At 37.9% G+C, this 18,255-nt stretch overlaps 1 protein-coding gene across 1 annotated transcript in view; it reads left to right on the top strand.

Moving 5' to 3' along the window:
• Positions 1-18,255, top strand: part of TNS3 (tensin 3) — a gene marked incomplete at its 3' end in the record, with an annotated part of 116,571 nt that overhangs the window by 23,912 nt on the left and 74,404 nt on the right. The window lies entirely within an intron of this gene.

The following is an 18,255-nucleotide window of genomic DNA, read 5'->3' on the forward strand; positions in this document are numbered from 1 at the left end:
ACTCGGAATGTCACACCTGTGTCTGCACACCTCAGTGCACATGCAAGCCTGACATTGTTGCAAGTAAAAACATGAGAGAAGGTATTGAATGGATGCCAAAGTATTTGTTTTCACAACTCTCCTGTTATGAAATGAGAGTGAGGTAGAGCTAGGGTACTTAATTAGCTGCTCTCTAGGCTGTTTCCATTGATTTTTATAATCTGAATTCAGCATTGACCATCTAATGTCTACATCAGTGAGGATTTTAGGAGCAGAAGCTTACTGGGAGCTTTACTTTTTTCCACTGCCTCACTCTTCTACAGGAGTGTTTCCTAATCCACAGCAGACTCTAATCTGCTGAAAACTAGGGGAAAATAGAGGGTGGGTAGAGAACAGTCCTTTGGCAGGTAGAGCGCTCTGCAGGGCGTCATCAGAGGTTCTGTAGTTGGATAAGACTCTGCAGTGTGTTTTGGAAGGAGTAACATCAGAGAGACTGAATCTTGGCTGAAGAAGATGCCTCAGTTTCTACCCAGGATGTTTCCACATAATTTGATTCCTTCCCCCCCATCCTTTTCCTGCTCCTTTGTATATACACAGCCCTCAGCAAGCAATGCGTTGATGTCAAATATTTTTTAGCTGACAAGATTGATTGGATAGGTGGATTAGACCTTCCCATCCTCATGCATTGCGCTGTAGGTAACTACATCAGTATAGGAAATTGGAACCAGAGATAAATGTGTATGCAGCACAACATTGGCTGTATGCTGCTCATGTCTTGAGAAGACTTCATCACAGTCCGTTCACAAGTAAAATTAGCTTGTTTTCCTGATGTTCAGAAGACATATGTGCCACTTAATAGGCTTTTATGTGTCATTTGTGTGCATGATAAATTTTTAATTACCTGAGGCACAACATAAATATGATGTGTTAGCATAGATATTGAGAAGCTTATTGTGCATCTGCAGAGAAATCACTGGAGTTGAAGTTAGAGAATGTATCATAAGAACATGAGATGTGTCCAGATGCTCTTTTCTCAAGCAAATATTTAAGAGGCAGGGTGCTACCCTGTGATACTCAACAACCAAATTGCAGGCAGACCATTTGTCTCTGCATAGGCTGGACAAAAGATGCGGAGGGGCTAAAGCACATACACATGGGTCAGCTAGATTTTTCTCTTACAGCTGAGATCTGTAGTCAACACAAAGATAAGCTTAGTCTTCTGCTTGAGGTAAACATAGTTTGCTTAGGTCTTCTTTTGTGTAGGATTTATAAACATGAGGACAGACTTCTTTTATGGTTTGTTACAGCGGTTCAATATTGGGTTTTTGCATTAAAAAGACGTATTGAGGCCTAGCTTTTCCCACAGGTGAGATACCACTAAGAGGAGATGCTGATTGCACATCCAGAAAGCGAGCGAAGTCAAAAACTTTAGAGTCTGAAGCCTTTAGCTACAATCCTGAAGGCAGAGAGAGAATCTTTTCTCTACCTCAGGAGAGAGTAAGGTACACAGTGTGGTACATTTGAAAGTCTGTGTAACAGTGGTGATATATTTAAGATGCAGGGAAGTCTCATACAGAGTTCCTGTTTCAGATCTATTCCATGTTAAGTTAAACTCCTAGCGTTATGCAGGAACTGGTCTTCATGGTTTTAGTTGTACGTGTTTTCCCACAGGAATTTCAACAGGAGTAATATGAGATGTCAGTGTGACAGATGATTCCTGTATTACTGTTATACGCCTTTTTGTTAATTTCAAAAATGTGTGCCTATGAAATTCCAGATCAAGGTGGCCAGGAAGACTAGAGCAGAGCTTTGTGAAATGAACAGGATTTGCTTTGTAGTTATACATGTGTGGAATGGCTATTTTCAAGCTGATGTGTTAAAAATGAAAATTAGAAGTGAACAAGAAAGCAGTATCTCTCTCTAGAAATCCTACACTTATTTGGCCTTGTCCAAAAGAACAAAAGATGAAAGGACATGATAAAAGAAAAATGTACCCAAAGCATCTTGGTTTGTTGGCATGATACAGTATTGCAGACAGAAACAATTGCCTTTTAAACAATCTTGAAATCTTTGATGGTAATAAGGTTGTATACACTTGTGTTGAATAGCCAGGCCTTTTGGGTTTAGTTGCTTATCCCTCATTCTTAACAGTATAAGTATTTTGACAGTTGGAAAGAAATAAGTGATGTGAATTTCATTTCATAAATACTGTTTTTCTTCAGATCCCTTGTATATTGCACTAATGGTCCTCCATAATAGACTGAAGATTTTATTGAGTTTCTAATTCTAAGTTTGTGTTGGATATCCTTCTCCTTGAGCTGGACATTAGCACAGAGACTTCTGTTATGCTGATTTAGAAGTATGCAGCCAAACGTAGAATTTGGAACCTCAAGAATCAGACGGTCTTCCTACTGCCTTGTAGAAGTCTGAGGTAGTTGCCATTGGTTTTCTTGTGGTTTTAAAGTCATTGGTACTCATCAAGTCTTGTGTGTGTTTTTTGGACAGATAGTAACAGAAATGACTTCTGATCTTGCTGAGTACTCTTTTTTTGGCCTTAAGGCATCACTTACCGTACAATAGATGTGTGTGGATTTACAAAACGTTGCTTGTTTGCTGCAAAATAGCAAGTTGACCACAAAAATATACCACCTGTGGCCAAAAATTATTAGTATTTTCTGTTACATCAAGAGATTTCAATGTGTCCCAATTCCTCTTTATAATCCTGTTTTTCAGTTTATAACTTGGATAGTGTAGCTCACACATGTTCAGCCACACTTCACTGTATGTCCGCCTTTTGATTGCTAAGACTGATTTGTGGATTGGGATTTTTCATGATAATAGTTTGGGAGTAGTTTGAAGTGAACAAGTGCATTGCTTATAATGAAAAACTAGTAAAAGCATTTACTGCTTGCAATCATGGCATTTGGAGTGGGGAGAGGGGGAGTAGTGATAAATGAGGATAAAGTATTTTCTATGGGAGCAGAAAGTTGAAAGAAACAAGTAATCTCTTTCCCCTTCCCACTCCCTGAAAAACTTTTCGTATGCTTACACTTACTAATATTTATACTTACTAATATTTATCTCTCTCTCAAATACCAAATGACAATTAGGTTTGAAAAAAGCACGTGCACTCACACACATACCCACCCACACACCCACCACCCACCCCCCCCGAGGGAAAAGAGGTAAATGGAAAAGGTTTGACTTGTCTTTTGTTGAGTTGGGTTTTTTTTTTTAGATCTCAATGATAATTTTCAGGATTATTATTTGGCATAGTGAGTAAACGATACTGTTGTTAAACACTTCCCTCCTGCTGAAGATGCAGGTCTCCTTTTGCATAGGAACCATCAGTTTGTGTGGAACTGACCGGCAGATCCTGTTACAAGCCTAGGCTCTGAGGTGTTCTGAAAATAAAATCAAGAGGTATTAAAATAAAAATTAAATGTATTGCCAAAGAGCAGAAACTTATTTTGATGGAGAAGGTGAATAATTGGAAGAAAAGATGACTGCTGCTGTTCCTTTCATACTGTCTATGACTGCCTTATCTCAGGTTTATTCTAAGTATTCTGATAGCATGCTAAGATTATACTAGAGAGAGAATGAATCTACCATGAAGGAACAACTCTGTCTTAAGACGTTGACTGTGGGATGTGTGTGACTGGGATGCTATACTGCCATTTGTGTGTGAAGCATTCAGTTAGTCAAGATACAGGATTTTTTTTGTTTTGGTTTGTTTTTTTTAATAAAAACGACTGGTAAGCATCAAAGGTTATAGTTGGCCAAAATAGTATTTGTTTTAGTTTGACTGATTCAGTGGATTGGCAACAGAAATGCACCTTGTTCTTCTTCAGTGTTCCATTTTAAGACATTTCACTTGATTTTAACAACTACTAAATCCCTCTGCACTCTTTTGTCTGCCAGCTCTACAATCTGTGGAAAAAAAAGAACATGAGCACATGTTAGAAATTGCTTAGAAAGACAAGAGAAGGACTTTCAGCAAGTCTTTACAAGGCAGAAACTTAAGTACCTTTCTCAACAGAACCTTGCTGTTTGTTTCCTAGCAAAGTGGGCTTGCTTGCTTAACAATGTTTGATAATTAGAAAAGAAACAACTTTGGAAACAAAAGGATGTTTTTAATTCAAGCCAAATAGGGTAGGGGTGGGTGAATCCAAATTCCTGTATCTTGAGAATGTTGCTTTACAAATTTTCTAGCCTTTTTTAACTGTAATCAACACCAATTAGTCAAAAATTGCCATTTATAAACTGGTTTGTTCCCGTTCTTTTTCTTTTCATAAAGGAAAGTATTTGAGAAGTATCTCCAGGTAGGCAATAACCAACATTCTGGTATGCACCCGTGTCATGTGATTAAATAGGATGTTTGACTTTTATTGAAATTTTTTTCTCCTCTTCAACCCAAAGTAAATAGCTGTTCAGTAGGGAGGTGCCCTCTCATGTAGTTAAACACTTGTTTTCCCAGAGGGCCCCTTCAGTATTGCAAAACTCAAGGGCTGAGGCAAAACTGCTTTGCTTTGGTACCTTAACAGGAATGCAGATGCCTACCAAAGAAAACAGCAGGTTTGATGCCATTTCTGGTGAGTGAAGCTGAAGGATAAATTGGTAGTGAATAAATGGTAATTCCAGCTTTTAGTCACTAGCTGGATGCAGTATTCTTTGAGACAAAGAGAGAGTTGTTAGAAGGTAGGAATGAAAAGGTGTCCTGCAACAATTTCCTCTTTCTCTTTGATGGTGAAAATAGAAACATCTATAGAAAATAGAAAAATTTACCCTGTAAGATGCTGCTAGCTTGAAACAGTATCTGAAATGTCTTGGAGGATTTTTCTGTGAGGAAACTGATGCCTTCTATTTCTTGAAGTTTTGCATGTTCTTTTTATACATGTGTATATATATAAAAAAATTTAAATCTGGTTAGTCATCTTAATCATGAGGCTGACAATGAGTTGGAGATTAATATAAAGTGGTTTCTTTTGTATGTCAGTATATTGAATGCAAATGTAGGATTACAAGGTTTCTTTTCTACTTGTGCAGCAATAGGTAATTTGTCCTTCTTTGATACAGCATTGACTAACTGCTGTGGCTTAAATTTTTTTTAGCTCAGTGTGTTAGGGACTAAATATAAGTTCATGCAAGTGTTTTCAAGACTGTGCTTGATTAGCTCAGATTGTTATGGACTGTAATCTCTTATTTTAATGTTTTGGGGTTTTTGTGGTTTTAGTTGCCTTTTTTTTTTGTTAACCAAAAAAAAAAGTATTAGAGTGTTTTTCATAGGTCAGTTTGGAGCCAACAGTTAAGCGCAGTTAGGGGCCAGACTTTCAAAACTTTTACTGATTCAAAGTGACTTTTTTTGGCTCATTTTTGAAGAGTGTCTCTTAAGATACACTGAACACTTTTTGAAAGTATTGAGTGTTTACTTAAGTGCTAAGCTGAGCTTCAGAACTTGGCCTGTCAAGTTCTACTGAAAAATTTTTTTTTCCTTATACTCAAAACATGTGAGGGTATCAATAAGGCAGTGTCTGAACTGAGAAATTATGTGCATTTTACCTAGAGCACTGGGACATTGATTTTGCTAGATACCATTTGTCAGTTCTGCTGAGTTAAATTTATCCCAAATAAAACCAGACCCTCCCCCCCAAATCCTAAGTGCCAGAGAGGGACTGTTATACCTAAGATAAATATTGAAAGTCTTATGCCTAAAACGGGAACAGATTAGAAGTGGGATTCCCTAGGCATTTACCCTCGGCCCCTATTTTTTCTATTAGCCTCCTTCCTCTGACTGTTTGTACTTCCTTTTCTCTTTCCTGTGAATTCCTGTGCCTTAATTCGTTGTCAGCTCCTGCTTACATGTTCTCCTGTAGCTTCTCTGCCTCTCATTCTGTGAAGGTTGTTCGGGCACACTTGCCTCTACACCCCCAGGTATCCCTCTTTAACAGTGCACAGGTTTATTTGAGGCACAGTCAAATACTTTCCAAAGCTACTGCAGAACCAATTATTTGCTTTCAAGAAAATGCATTTTTAATGTCCTCCAATTGATTTCTGTCCTGTCTCAGTAACAGGCAGTGGTGTTATTCAAAGGATGTTATTCACCAGCTCTTTGCCAAAGGCTTTCATTACACTTTTAGACCCAAAGACTACAGGGCGAAATTTGAGTGGTTTAATGGACATTTATAGTAGTTATGGTACATTCAGGTATCTTTTGCAGTTCTATTTTTATAAGACTATGCAAAAGACCTGTCTCTTCAGCACTGGAGGATTCAGACACTAGAAACTCGGAGGAAGGTAACACATGTGACTGGCTAGCATTCTGTCTTCTTCCCATGTTCTCTAAGTATTGCCCAAAGGCCATTATCTCAGGGTCATGTAACAGTGATTTTTCAAGAATGTCTTTCTTCCCCCAGCTTATTTGGGTCCCTGAGCAGTCTTGCATTTACCTTTTAGCATGTGTCTGTTTCTTAGTCATGTCAACTACAGTTTACAGTTGTTAATGTTGTTAATTTAAACACTAATGTCCAAATCAATATCTTCTTCCACATACAGATACCACATGAGAAGCCTCTTTACCCAGTCTTACAATCTGCTTAATGGCCCAGGTTGAATAAAGAGCCCTGAAAGGCAAACCTCTGCCACAGGTGTGTGTTCCTTCCTTGCACCTGTTTCCTGAACATATCTTTTCTTCTCTTTTGTGAAGGCATAGGGCATCCAACCTTTTTAGCTTCATTAGACAAGGAAAAATAACCTTCGTTGATGATGTAGGTATTTGATATCTTTTTTTTTTTCCCGTAACACCTTACTTGCTTGGGAATAAAATTAGCATGGCAACACCAGAGACTGAAAGTGTAAAGCCTTAGCACAAATTAGGATTTAGTGCTTCTTTGTTCTGTGACTTTCCTAAGACCAGAAAGAGAAGCAATTGAGTCCCCTCTCTGTGCTTGCACGCATACACTGAACTACCTTGTGCATCGTGCTTTTCTGTGTGAGTGTTCGGTCTGGTAACCAAGGAAGATGTGAATAGAGGGCATCGTAAGAGGTTGTGCTGTCTCTTAAATGAATGCATGTGCACAAATGAACTTATGGTTCATGATACTGATTTCAAGATAATCCCCAAATGGCAATTCTCTAGGAAGACTTACAAAACAAAAGATAGACTTCAGCATGAAAGCGGTTGGAATTTCTTGGGATTTTTAGGCCACCATAAAGCAATAGCAATCCTTTTTCTGGTAAATCCCTGAAGTAATCAGATTGTTCTGACTGTTCCTGGGTTTGAGTGTAATTACTGCCCATTTTGCTGGTCCTTTAACATCATGCACTTTGCCTTTTTTGGTTAGATTCCCTTTCAGTGATTCTCTTCTCCTGGTCCTGCTTCAGGGTTTCAGCTAGCCGCTACACCACTCCCTTCATAAGATGGTTAATGATTTTGTGGTGTGGTGTTCACCCTTCTCTCCCCATTGGCAAGCATGTTCTGTTGATAAGAAAGGCCTGATGAGTTTCTGCTTACAGCTTGTGCAACATGTTTTGTTTTGTTATGGAGTTGCTTTGGTCAGGAAGGCTTGGTTCTATAATGAGTGTTGGTTTTTGAAGGAGGGCTCTTCCAGCAAATTGGGCAAGCATTACTGTTGGGATTCTCCTGGAAGTGTCTGTTTTATTGAAAGTCTGGCACACTGGTTAATGAAACATATGTGTTAGTTTCTGCCATTGAATACATACAGCAGGTACTGAAGAACTGAGTATTCTTCCCGGAAAGGTTTCTGCAAGCAAGCATCTTCTGAAAATAGTGGTTCTCTTTAGTGAACCATAGGAAGATACAGAGAGAGGGGTTTTCCCCCTGGCATGTGTTTCCTTTATGTACTGGTGGGGTTTTTTTTTCACTTTGGAAAGAGCAGAATGAAAGACTAGCCTTCCTGAGTCCCACAACTTTTAATTTCAATGTCTCATTTTTAAGAGCTACTTGTTATAGTCAATAGTCCATACAGAATGAAGCATACCGCTCTGTAAGTGTCTTTTTAGCACAGGCACTTCTGATAGTAAAATGTAGTTGAATAAATTCCTCCAAACCACAAGATAAAAATTTTTTTAAGTGACCAACAGCAGAATTTTAGCTGTACAGTGGTAGCCTTTGGTGCAGTCAGCTGTGGTGTTTTGCTAGTTTTCAGTGGTAACTGCTAGTTGCAAGTGAAGATCTGCTAAAGATAGTACACTTGTTATTCATGGATCAATCCCAGAAAGCTGTCCCGGGAATCTCTACCCCTGCTCCAGCAGTTTCACTTGTTGAGTTAAACATCATCTGTGATCACTTCTATTTAAGCTTAAGTTCTTTGCAAAGATTTCCATGAACATCAGAGAGCTTTGGGTCAGACTGCTAAGCACCAAGGGGAAAGTAAGAGATGAGGCAGACTTCAGGTCTGCCTGCATACTGATGATACCTTCTCTAGATTCTGCTTTCAAACATGGACAGTATCTGAATGCTGAGGTAGAGCAGTTAGTTCAGACTGAACAGAGGGAGACAACTTCCAGTAAGCAGAGGGAAGGTTTTTTTATCGGAACCCAGGCCTCCTTCTTATTGTGGACATCTTCTCTCCAACTGTGAAAGCAAAAGTTGCATTACTAGAGCTCTTTTATATTGTTCTTTCTATTCCTGGAGTCTATCAATATATAAACATGTTGCAGGCTGAAAGGGCAGGTCTTTTTTTCTTACTAGGCACAGGTGGAGGCACTGTGGCATAAGCCTTCATCTGTGCAGTTTCTGAGATGGCCCTGGACACTGAGCTGTCTCTCTAGTAGTACAAGCTAGACTATATCTGTGGGATCTTCATGTTCTATATTGTTTTTCTGTCTTATTCTTGGCCTTGAAGAATGTTTCCTAATCTGTTACCCATTTAAGAGACTTGCTAAACTTCTGAAGCTCATCTTATGTTTCTGGCATCAAGATATTCCTTGTGTTCCCTTTAGCAAATATGCATAAAATATTCTTTGTAGAAAGAACTTGTGTTTCAAAGTCATCTAAGCACATCAGAAATTTTCCACCGAAAGTACATACTTTATTATGTTAGCATATGCTTGTATTGAGCATGTGTAGATAATTTTCAAATATTCTTTTTGAGAAAGGTAAACATTTTAATTATTATCATGCAAAGTTACTATACATTACTTCTGCTATTGCTCTAATACCTGAAAATAAACCACAAGTTTCTTGAGTCCCAGTGCAAAACGCTCTAAGTTTAATTAGTAAGTTAGGAAATCAAAGAGCTCTGCTAAATGTATCTGTGCTGTAGATTCCCTTTCTGACAGGTGGACCTGTTTAGAAGATCAGTTTATTGAAAGTGCCGTAGAGTGATGGAGCAATTTTATCAATAATGGTAATACTGTTAAATTACATGTTCCATACTCAACAGAAAGAGCTCAGTTTTTACACAGACCTTTTAAGCCCTTTCTTTTTTTATTGTGGTCCTGTACAGTTTTCAGCAACCATATAGAGTCATCAGTGTTTTTCTGCTGCTTCACATTCAATGACCATAAGTAATTTTTGCTGGTAGACCAGCATAGTAACAGAAAAGCCATGACTCAAGGTGAGTGTGCTGTTCCAGCTGTAAGGGAGAATAAGCGTGAATTCTGAACCTCAACATTTGGAATACACACTTGCAAATTAATGGAGTGTTCCTGGAGATGGGCTTTGTTTTTGGAATGAATGAAACAAAATAGTTTCATGTAGTTCAGTGACTTTGTAGTGCCCTTAAACTTTGCTTAGTGTTTTGTACTTGTGGTGATGTTTCTGTACCATGATGTTTGTTATTCTTTTGCTGGTTATCCAAGCACAAACTACTTCAAGTCAAGTCCATACTTAAATGATTGAGAAAAGTTTACAGAAGTAGAATCAAAATGACACAATAGATAGTAGCTTCTGTATTTTGGGTTGCAGTAATAAATGTAGCAGTCTATTCTTTGTACTTTGGATCATGGCACAAGTATTATTTTCTTTTGAGCCCAGGTGGGCAAAAGTGGGGCAATATATTAACAGTGGCGTTCTAAGGGTGAGTCTGTGCTGGCTGGCTCTGCCTGTGTTCCGTGCTGGCTGGACAGCAGCCAGCCTCTGGTCTACAAAGCTGTGCTTTGTGAAGCGTTTTTTTCTTACTCCAGAGTACTTGTAAAATCATTGACGTACAAATGTGATCCTTTTGAATGGCTGGGAAATACACATGAGCATTTGCACAGCATAAAGATTCTGTAGGTTCTCGATGCCCTCTCCTTGGCTTCTCTAAAGATTCAAGGTTTAAGGACCTCATGTGAGCCTGAGGGTCCTGCTTGTTAGTATTTTGCTAACAGCAACGTCCTTGGCTGGTTTCCTTTCAGAGTATTTGTTCACTTCTTTTTTTGTGATACATGCTTTGATTTCTTCAGCCTCCTTTATTTATCTGTTGGAGTCAGGGACTTGAGAAGCATAGTAAATCCAACAGCTTCCTGAGGGCTTAGCTACTGCTATTTTATTGGAAAACTATTTCTTTAAAATGGAATGCATATATGAACATCAACATTTGCTTGGATGTCTTGCATAGTCAGGGGAAGGAAAAATAGTGGTAGAAGATGACTTCATACCTTTTTCCTTTCTTTCCAGTCCATTCTGTTACCCTCAATAATTCTCTAAAAAGTCTCTAAAAGTGTGTTAAAGGATTTCCAGATGAATGTTTGTGAACCAGGAACTGATCTTGCAGCCTTGGACCAATTTACCAAATCAGGACCTACTTTTTATATTGCAGTTTGAGAGTTGCATTAAATGCAGTTTTAGGTCTCCAAGTTGTAGAAAGCACCACGGTTGGGTAATGCAAACGTCTAAGATCATACAGATTCACAATGCTGTTCCATATCTTTTTCACAAAACTTTTGATCAGTTCATCATGATCAGTTCATTTGTATGACCCTTCTCTTTTTATTAGAGTCCTGACTGGTTTTATGTGCAGCCATCTACTGATGTGCAAGTACAGCAACACTTGAACAGAAAAGTATGTACTTTCTGAATTAGGTTTGAACTGAACTTCTAATTCTTTCATAAGCAACAAACAGGTAGATGTATTTTGTGGATGCAAAAATTGCGTTTATCTTTTGGTCAACTGAGAAATCATTGAAGTGTTGACAGTCCCTGAAATATAAAATGAATGTTGTCTGGGGGCATGGCTGTCTGGTGGTGATGCATGCATACATTTGTAGTAATGTTTAGAGCAAAAGTTTGTGGGCTGCTGTGTGGTGAGATTGAGCTGTTATTAAAAGAGGAACTAACAGGCTTGCTCCCCTAGTTTGAGCTGATTTCATTCCAGAAGCAGAGAATGAGTCAAAGCCTTCTGGGGTTTGGGGAGCTTGAGAGCAGCAGCTGCTACATAAAAATAAGCGTTTTCGCTGCAGGACTTCCATCCAGAAAGCGTTTTCTTGCCTGAGAACTCAAATAATATACAAATTCTTGAAGACATGGATGAGAGCGTCTGACCTGATTGTTCAGTGTGGAAGAACAACATTTTCTAAAGACTGTTTGTTTTAGGAGAAAGACATCAAAAGCAATCATAAGTGTGTGGCTAAATGATCTGGGAGCTGAAACTCACGCGACTTCTTTTGGATATTGAAACAGACTGAGAAAAGAACCACTGTAAGGAAATAGCATGTAGACTGAATTACCTTTTCAGCCAACACATTTCCACTCCTCCTTGGCCCCAGGAGTTCAGATTTCATTGAACCTGATTGTCCCCTCAGGCTCCTCCCTCGTGTTTACATTTTCATTTGCTTTTTCTGGCTGATACAAGTCTCATGCTTCTTTTAGCAAGACCATTTACTTCCAGGAGCAGGAACAGAAGCTGTGGCTCAAACAGCAGGGGTAGAGACATTTCTTGCCTTTTTCAGCTGGGATGTTTGCCCTACTCTGGCTTTCCTCTATGCAGGGTTTTGCTTAGAGAACGTTAGTTGATTTAAATGAGCCAGTGATTGACTATTGCAGAAAGTTCCTGATCGTGCCTAGTAAAGAGGTAAGAAGCTTTGTTGTGGTTCAAGAGCTGGAAATACAAACCACGTGTATTTATGTATGGATTTTATAGGAATTATATGGGAAGAGTTTGCAAGGAGTGAGGGCCCGTGTGTGTTGGGGAGGGAGAAAGGAAAGACAAGCACACATAAAAAGATTTAACTTTGAAAGAATGCAGCTCTCTACTTGTCCAGGTTTGCCTGAAGGTAGAAATATTTATTTATGAGGTTGAAAAAAATAATCCAGATCTCCTATAATGTTTCCTGCTGCAACATGAACAAGGGTACAGTGTGCAAAGGTTTGTGTATTTGCAGCCTTCTTTTTGTTCAGGTGGACTGGCTTTTGGCTGAATTTGTGGTATATGTGTTTACCTAGCTGGCTTGCATTTGTATGTGTTTTCACAAGTGGTGAATGGACAGGGGGTAGCTGTGGGGACAAGTCAAAATGCTGAAAGACTGAAACCTCTTTTTAACTCACAAGCCTGCCTTTGGGTATTTGGATTTCAAGGAGGGAAGTGCCAGGAAACAGAGGCTTGGAAGGAAGCCATTGAATTTGGTACGTGTTGGTATTTCAGCTCCTAATTTTTATATAAGTTGCTCTTTGTGTATTAGGTATGGGAGTGAAAATACACACATACCGTTTGCTCTGAGGCTTTCATTTATAAGAGAGTCCCCGATACTGGTGTGTGTGTAACTGTGGGAATTTTTTCAGTCTTCAGCCTGGGCCGTTCAGGGAGTTGGAACAGCTCCTGGGAAGAGAGGTCAAGCTGGAAGAAAGTGGGCCCCTTCAGCTTGGTTAACTAATTCCAGTGTTACTTAGGTCTCCACTGTTTGAATTTCCCTGTTTTTTTGACAGCTGTGGTACTCACACATTTTACAGAGCGTTGCTTCCTCGGAAAAAATGAGAGTGGGGATTGAGTTGTGCACTGAGATGAGGTATCGAACGTATAAGGCCTCTGCAGTACCATTACTTAGCAAAGTGCACAGAATGAAATTTTGCATTGCTAGTGTATTTTCTCATTTTCTTTGGTCAAAAAAGTTCCCTGCCTATATGCATAGCTTCACTTTTGCAATTAAGTTGGTTATAATTTTTTAGGGGAAAATGTGAATGAAGACCAGACTAAAGTGAAGTCTGAATGTCTTAGTGCAGAGGTATTCAAAAATTATGATTTAGAAAAAGGTAGAATATTAAATTAATGTGTTTTGTAATATGAGAAGAACAATATTAAAACCTTGTATTTTGAAGGTTTATAGTATTTAAGTAGTTGATTTGTCCTAGTTTTATGAACAAACAAACCATATATACATAGTTTTTATATATTTTATATATAGTTTATATAGAGAGCTTATATGTATATGAAATAGTATGTATATTTTATATGTATGCACACACATTAGTAAAAATCTAAATCTTGTATTTCTTTTGACTATTTGCATGTTCTCTATTATGACATCATTGAACCTTTGGAGATAGAATTGTTGGTTTTTTTCAATTTAAAATAAGTAATATCTAAGTATTCTCTGGGTTACTCTGGTTCAGAAACATATCTCAGGCTGCCCAGTACAACATTTGGGCAAAACCACTGATGTATACATGTGCTGTGTAAATGTTGACTCTGTCAACAGTGTGATACAGTATATTTAATTCCCCACTGGCAGAAATGATATATTTTAAAATAAAATTATGATTTTTCTCTCATACAGCATTTCATATTCCTTTTAAACCAAGTTAGGATGGAAAAAATTCTAGGTAGAGTTGATTTTTTTACCTCAACTAAGTTACGTTTTTCCACTGGACTTGCAGTGACAAATCTTACAGAAATCTGAGGTAAAACTAAATTCCTAATGCTGTTCAGCATCACACACCAGTTTTTTTTTTTAATCATTACTGTGTAATTACACGTAAGTGCTTGTCCTAATTAAATTAAAAAAAAAACCAAAACAAACAAAATTAATCTAAGAATGCTTTCCTACAACTAAATTTGCTATGTGCAATATCCATTGTGTTTTTATGATCAGGAATGTCAAGTTTAAATATTTAGAATCCTCAGGAACAACTGGATTTTTGTTTAGCTGTGAGTCTCATTCTTTCTCATCTGTTTATAATGCAGAATAATAATTTTCTGGACATTATTTGAAGTTTCTAAAAAGGCAGCGGCCTACTAGAGCAAAATGGTCTTATTGAAAGTAAATTGTTTTATCCCACAATCACAGGTGTTTCCTTGTGAAGTCTAACAATATTCTATTCATCTTTAAGTTCACAGCCAAAAGTCAGCAGGTCTCAAACATTTCAGTTTCTCGCCTCACTTGTAGACAGATAACATAATGTGACTCCTCAAGTTCTAGCATAAATATCGAAAGTAGTATCTGCTAGGCTCACCATCCTACTTTTAACCAGTTGTGACCTCTGTTTGGGGAGATGCTGCTTTGAGAAATTGCCTTAGGGATTTTTGAAGCTTGGCAGTGGAGCAGACTTTCAGATACGAATACTTACGTAGGGCACTTAGATCCCATACTTTACTGATTACATTTTCCTTGTGCAGCTTAAATGCCTTTTTTTATATAACTGGGTGTTCACTTTAAATGGTTTGTACAGGACTGGGAATCCTGGTAAATCATTTGCTCATTCAGTCGAGTTCTTGGTTCTCCTCTCATGTATATGCATTTCCTTCCAATTTAGATAACCTACATTTATCAGATAATGCAGGGTGTATAAAATATTTCAGGCTTATTTCATTGTGGAGTTGTTCTTAAGTGGTATACAAAGGTTTATTGTCTTGGGTATGAAAACAGTCTGACACTGAATAAGACTCAAGTCCACAGCTGTTCAGGCTTTTTAATCCACTGGCATTCCACATACCGACAATCTTGAGGTAACAGGGTGAGACACTGAATGCCACAAAACCTAATTGCCAGTTGTATGGTGCCAAAATATTTTACAGAGATGCTAGTGTGCAGACATCATCCCTTCTGCCATGGTGTTCAGTTCTGACAGGGCTGTGTGATTCATTAGCACATGGAGTAACTGGGAAGCCCAGACAGCTCACATTTATCAGTCGCTTATACAAAGTGGTTCTAGTCATCTTAGGAGATGTCTCAGATTTCAGAGATTTTATGTTTAACAAGGGCTATACTGTAGCAAAAACATGGTTACTACTGCTGAAGTTTCAGATCAGATTTATTGAGTTTCCCCATAAAAATTAGATGTTTCCGTATACAGATTCATGGGCATATAGAGACTCGTACATGTAAGCTTCCCTCTCCTGGCCATGACCCTTTCAGTCTCTTAAGTTTGGTGTCTCTGTTCTAACCAAGTTTTGTGTTGGGCCATCCTGAGCCAAACCCTATGAGAAGTCCCAGAAAGACTTTTGTTCCCAGTAGTATCTCTCTATCAGTCAGGCTTCTAATGAGTACAGATGCCGTTCTTCAGTGTAGTAGAGATCTATAGTTTTAAGTATTTTTGGAAAGCTCTGTTTGCAAAACAGACATTTTCATTCATCTACATGACAGGTTAGGGGAGGGAGAAATTCCTCTAGCAAAATTTTTCTTCCTTTCATCTGATTTACTCATCTAAAACATTCCTACACCCTTCTTTTACACATACCAGTTAACGCTAACTATTTAGAGAAACATGAAACTCTTTACAATTTCTTCTTAGTGTTCAGTACGCTATAGCTCAGATTAAAATTGGGATTTGAGTAGTAATTAATTAAATGTTTTAGCCTGCAATGGGATCATTTGAGAGTTCAAAGACAGCCATTTAACTTCCACATTTATCAGGAAAAAGATGTTTTTAATTTACATAAAAGGCGTCTCAGAATCCTGGAGTAGTTTAAGTCCAAGCTTTGTACTGACACGTAAAGGCAGTATAAAAAGGAAAGGTCTCTAAGAAATGTAGATTGTTCAGAATTTGAAAAAACAAAACAACCCCAACAAACTCCTGAATATTGTAAAGCTATTGTATGCAATTCAAAGTCCGATGGAAAGAAGAACCTGAGTGCTCTAGTTTGCGTACTTAATAGGTAAACAGCAAACAAAGATCATAAGCAACCAAAACCCCATCCTCTGATGAAGGCTGTGTTCATATTTACATCCAATGGTGCTAATTCTTAACACCATTAAAACTACACTGAGGAATTATTTTTGCACATTTTACAATTTGTGTGTAGAGATACTGTACAGATGTTAAAAAAAAAAACCTTCTAAAAAAGCTTTCTTTGTTTCAAATGGAAACCTAAAGAAAGGAGATGAACAATTCTTGAGATTTATAATCCACTTATGTGACTGTAGATTTGTTGTATGTATTTAATTTTATGTTTGTTTCTATGGGTTTTTTTCCCAAATGAAATGGCATAATTTTAAGTAGAAATGCTACTGGTAAGCTGAACTCACGTCTTTTCTTCAGAACGGAAGTTCTGTGGTTCACAGTTGGGAGACCCCCAAATGGTTTGTGGTTGCTCAGCATTCTAGGCAGCATGCAGAATAAATTTGGTAATTTTGTATTTAGTGGAAGAAGTACTGGGCAGGGTTATCTCTCAACATGACGGAGCGCAGATGTGCAGGACCCTCTCGTCAGTAGTCCACTGGCACTCTGTCCATCTTCTTGCCTGTACTCCTGTTGCTGTGCTTGGATGGCCCTATGTGATGGTTCAGGGAGGGCTAATGGAGGGAAATGCACAAAGGTATTCCGTTGCTTCCATAGCTATACTTGAGAATTTGATAGGTTTTGTACTTAACATTTCTGGATGATGAACCAAATCTGCATGCTTTCTTCTTGTGTGAGGTATTTATGGCTGACTAGCATGTTTGAAGGATTTACAGCACTGTGCCTAGTTTTGGGTAACAGAAAAGTCAGATGGGAAGACTTCTTAATGGTTCAAGTGTACTAGTCCTGTATTTTCTTAACTGCATTCCAGTTCAGACCTGTAACTTCTCTGTATCTATTTTGTGTCACAATATTAAACTATTCAAAACAAAGTGGTTTTGTATTGTTTTCTAGTTTTTAAACTCAAAACTAAGCACACAGAGAAGAAAAAAAAAATCACCCGATAGTTAATCTTAGTGGTTTTTGGGGTTGGGTTTTTTTTGTTTGTTTTTGTTTTGTTTTTAATTTTTAAACTGTAACTGTATTAAATAATTCTACATGTATTGGTAACTGTATTAAATAATTCTACATGAAATGCCAAGTGTGCTTCATTGTCCTAGCAGTAGTGACAGCTTATGAGAAATCACAGCATGAAAGAGGTTGAGAAACTGTCAATTGGCTGTATTTTCCTTAGATATGCTATTTTTTTGTAAATACTGTTTTTAAATACCTGTACGCAGACATTCAATCTCATGCATAGCAGGTCTTTTCACTGTGGGATTTACACATTTATAAACTTCAGCAAACTTCTAACAGTTTGCCCATAGAGAAATTCTACAGCAAGGGGAATTGCTTTCTTTTTTCCCTAGCCTGATGATGTGTTCTTAAAAGGAGTATTTTGGTCTTTTGCATGTGCTGTTTTTAAAATCGACATCACACAAGTAATAGTACCTAGTCCTTAAACAGTAAAAAGTTGTCCTTTAATTATTAGCTAAAAATCTATTGAACCTATCATATAACCTCTAGTGTGTAAGTATTTTAACTGATGGAAACTTGGCAATGTGTCCCATAATGAAGACTTTTTCCAGCCAGACTGCTTTTCTTGCCATTATAAACCGATGAATTCGTTGCCAGCATGGGTACAATTTCTGAATAACGCTTTTTCTAAAATGATATTGCCTAGAAAAGCTTCCTAAGTTTGGAAGCTTCATGATGGCATTTTAAGTATATTTTGAAAAATTGTGGTAGAGTTGATGTTGAAATGCTGTCCTTGGCTCTTTTGATTCTGGAACCACCACAGATACAAACTATGCTGTTGGTTACCTTTGACAAAAATCTGCCTATTCCTAAATTGTGATGGTCAAATTTTCTTATTATCAAAGAGTTCTCAAACTGTGGGTTGAAAAAGTTATTCAGAAACTTCTGCTTAATATAAATGTTTTTGTAAACGAGCATTAAATCCTTTGAAAGTAGAACCACTCACTTCACTTTCTTGGCTTGGCAGAGAGTAGAAATATTTACTGCTAAAACTTTTCATAAGAAACAGAATTAATCTTCAGCACTGGGTAAGAGCCCAGTAGCCATATTCTACCTCATGTTGGTCTAACCTGTGTGATGTGTGTGGGAGTTGGACAAACAAGCTCAATAAAGGATCATAAGAATGTGCCTCCCACGGCTTCATT

This window comes from Phaethon aethereus (assembly GCF_964289735.1).
Source record: "Phaethon aethereus genome assembly, chromosome: 2".
In the NCBI taxonomy this organism is placed as follows: domain Eukaryota; kingdom Metazoa; phylum Chordata; class Aves; order Phaethontiformes; family Phaethontidae; genus Phaethon; species Phaethon aethereus.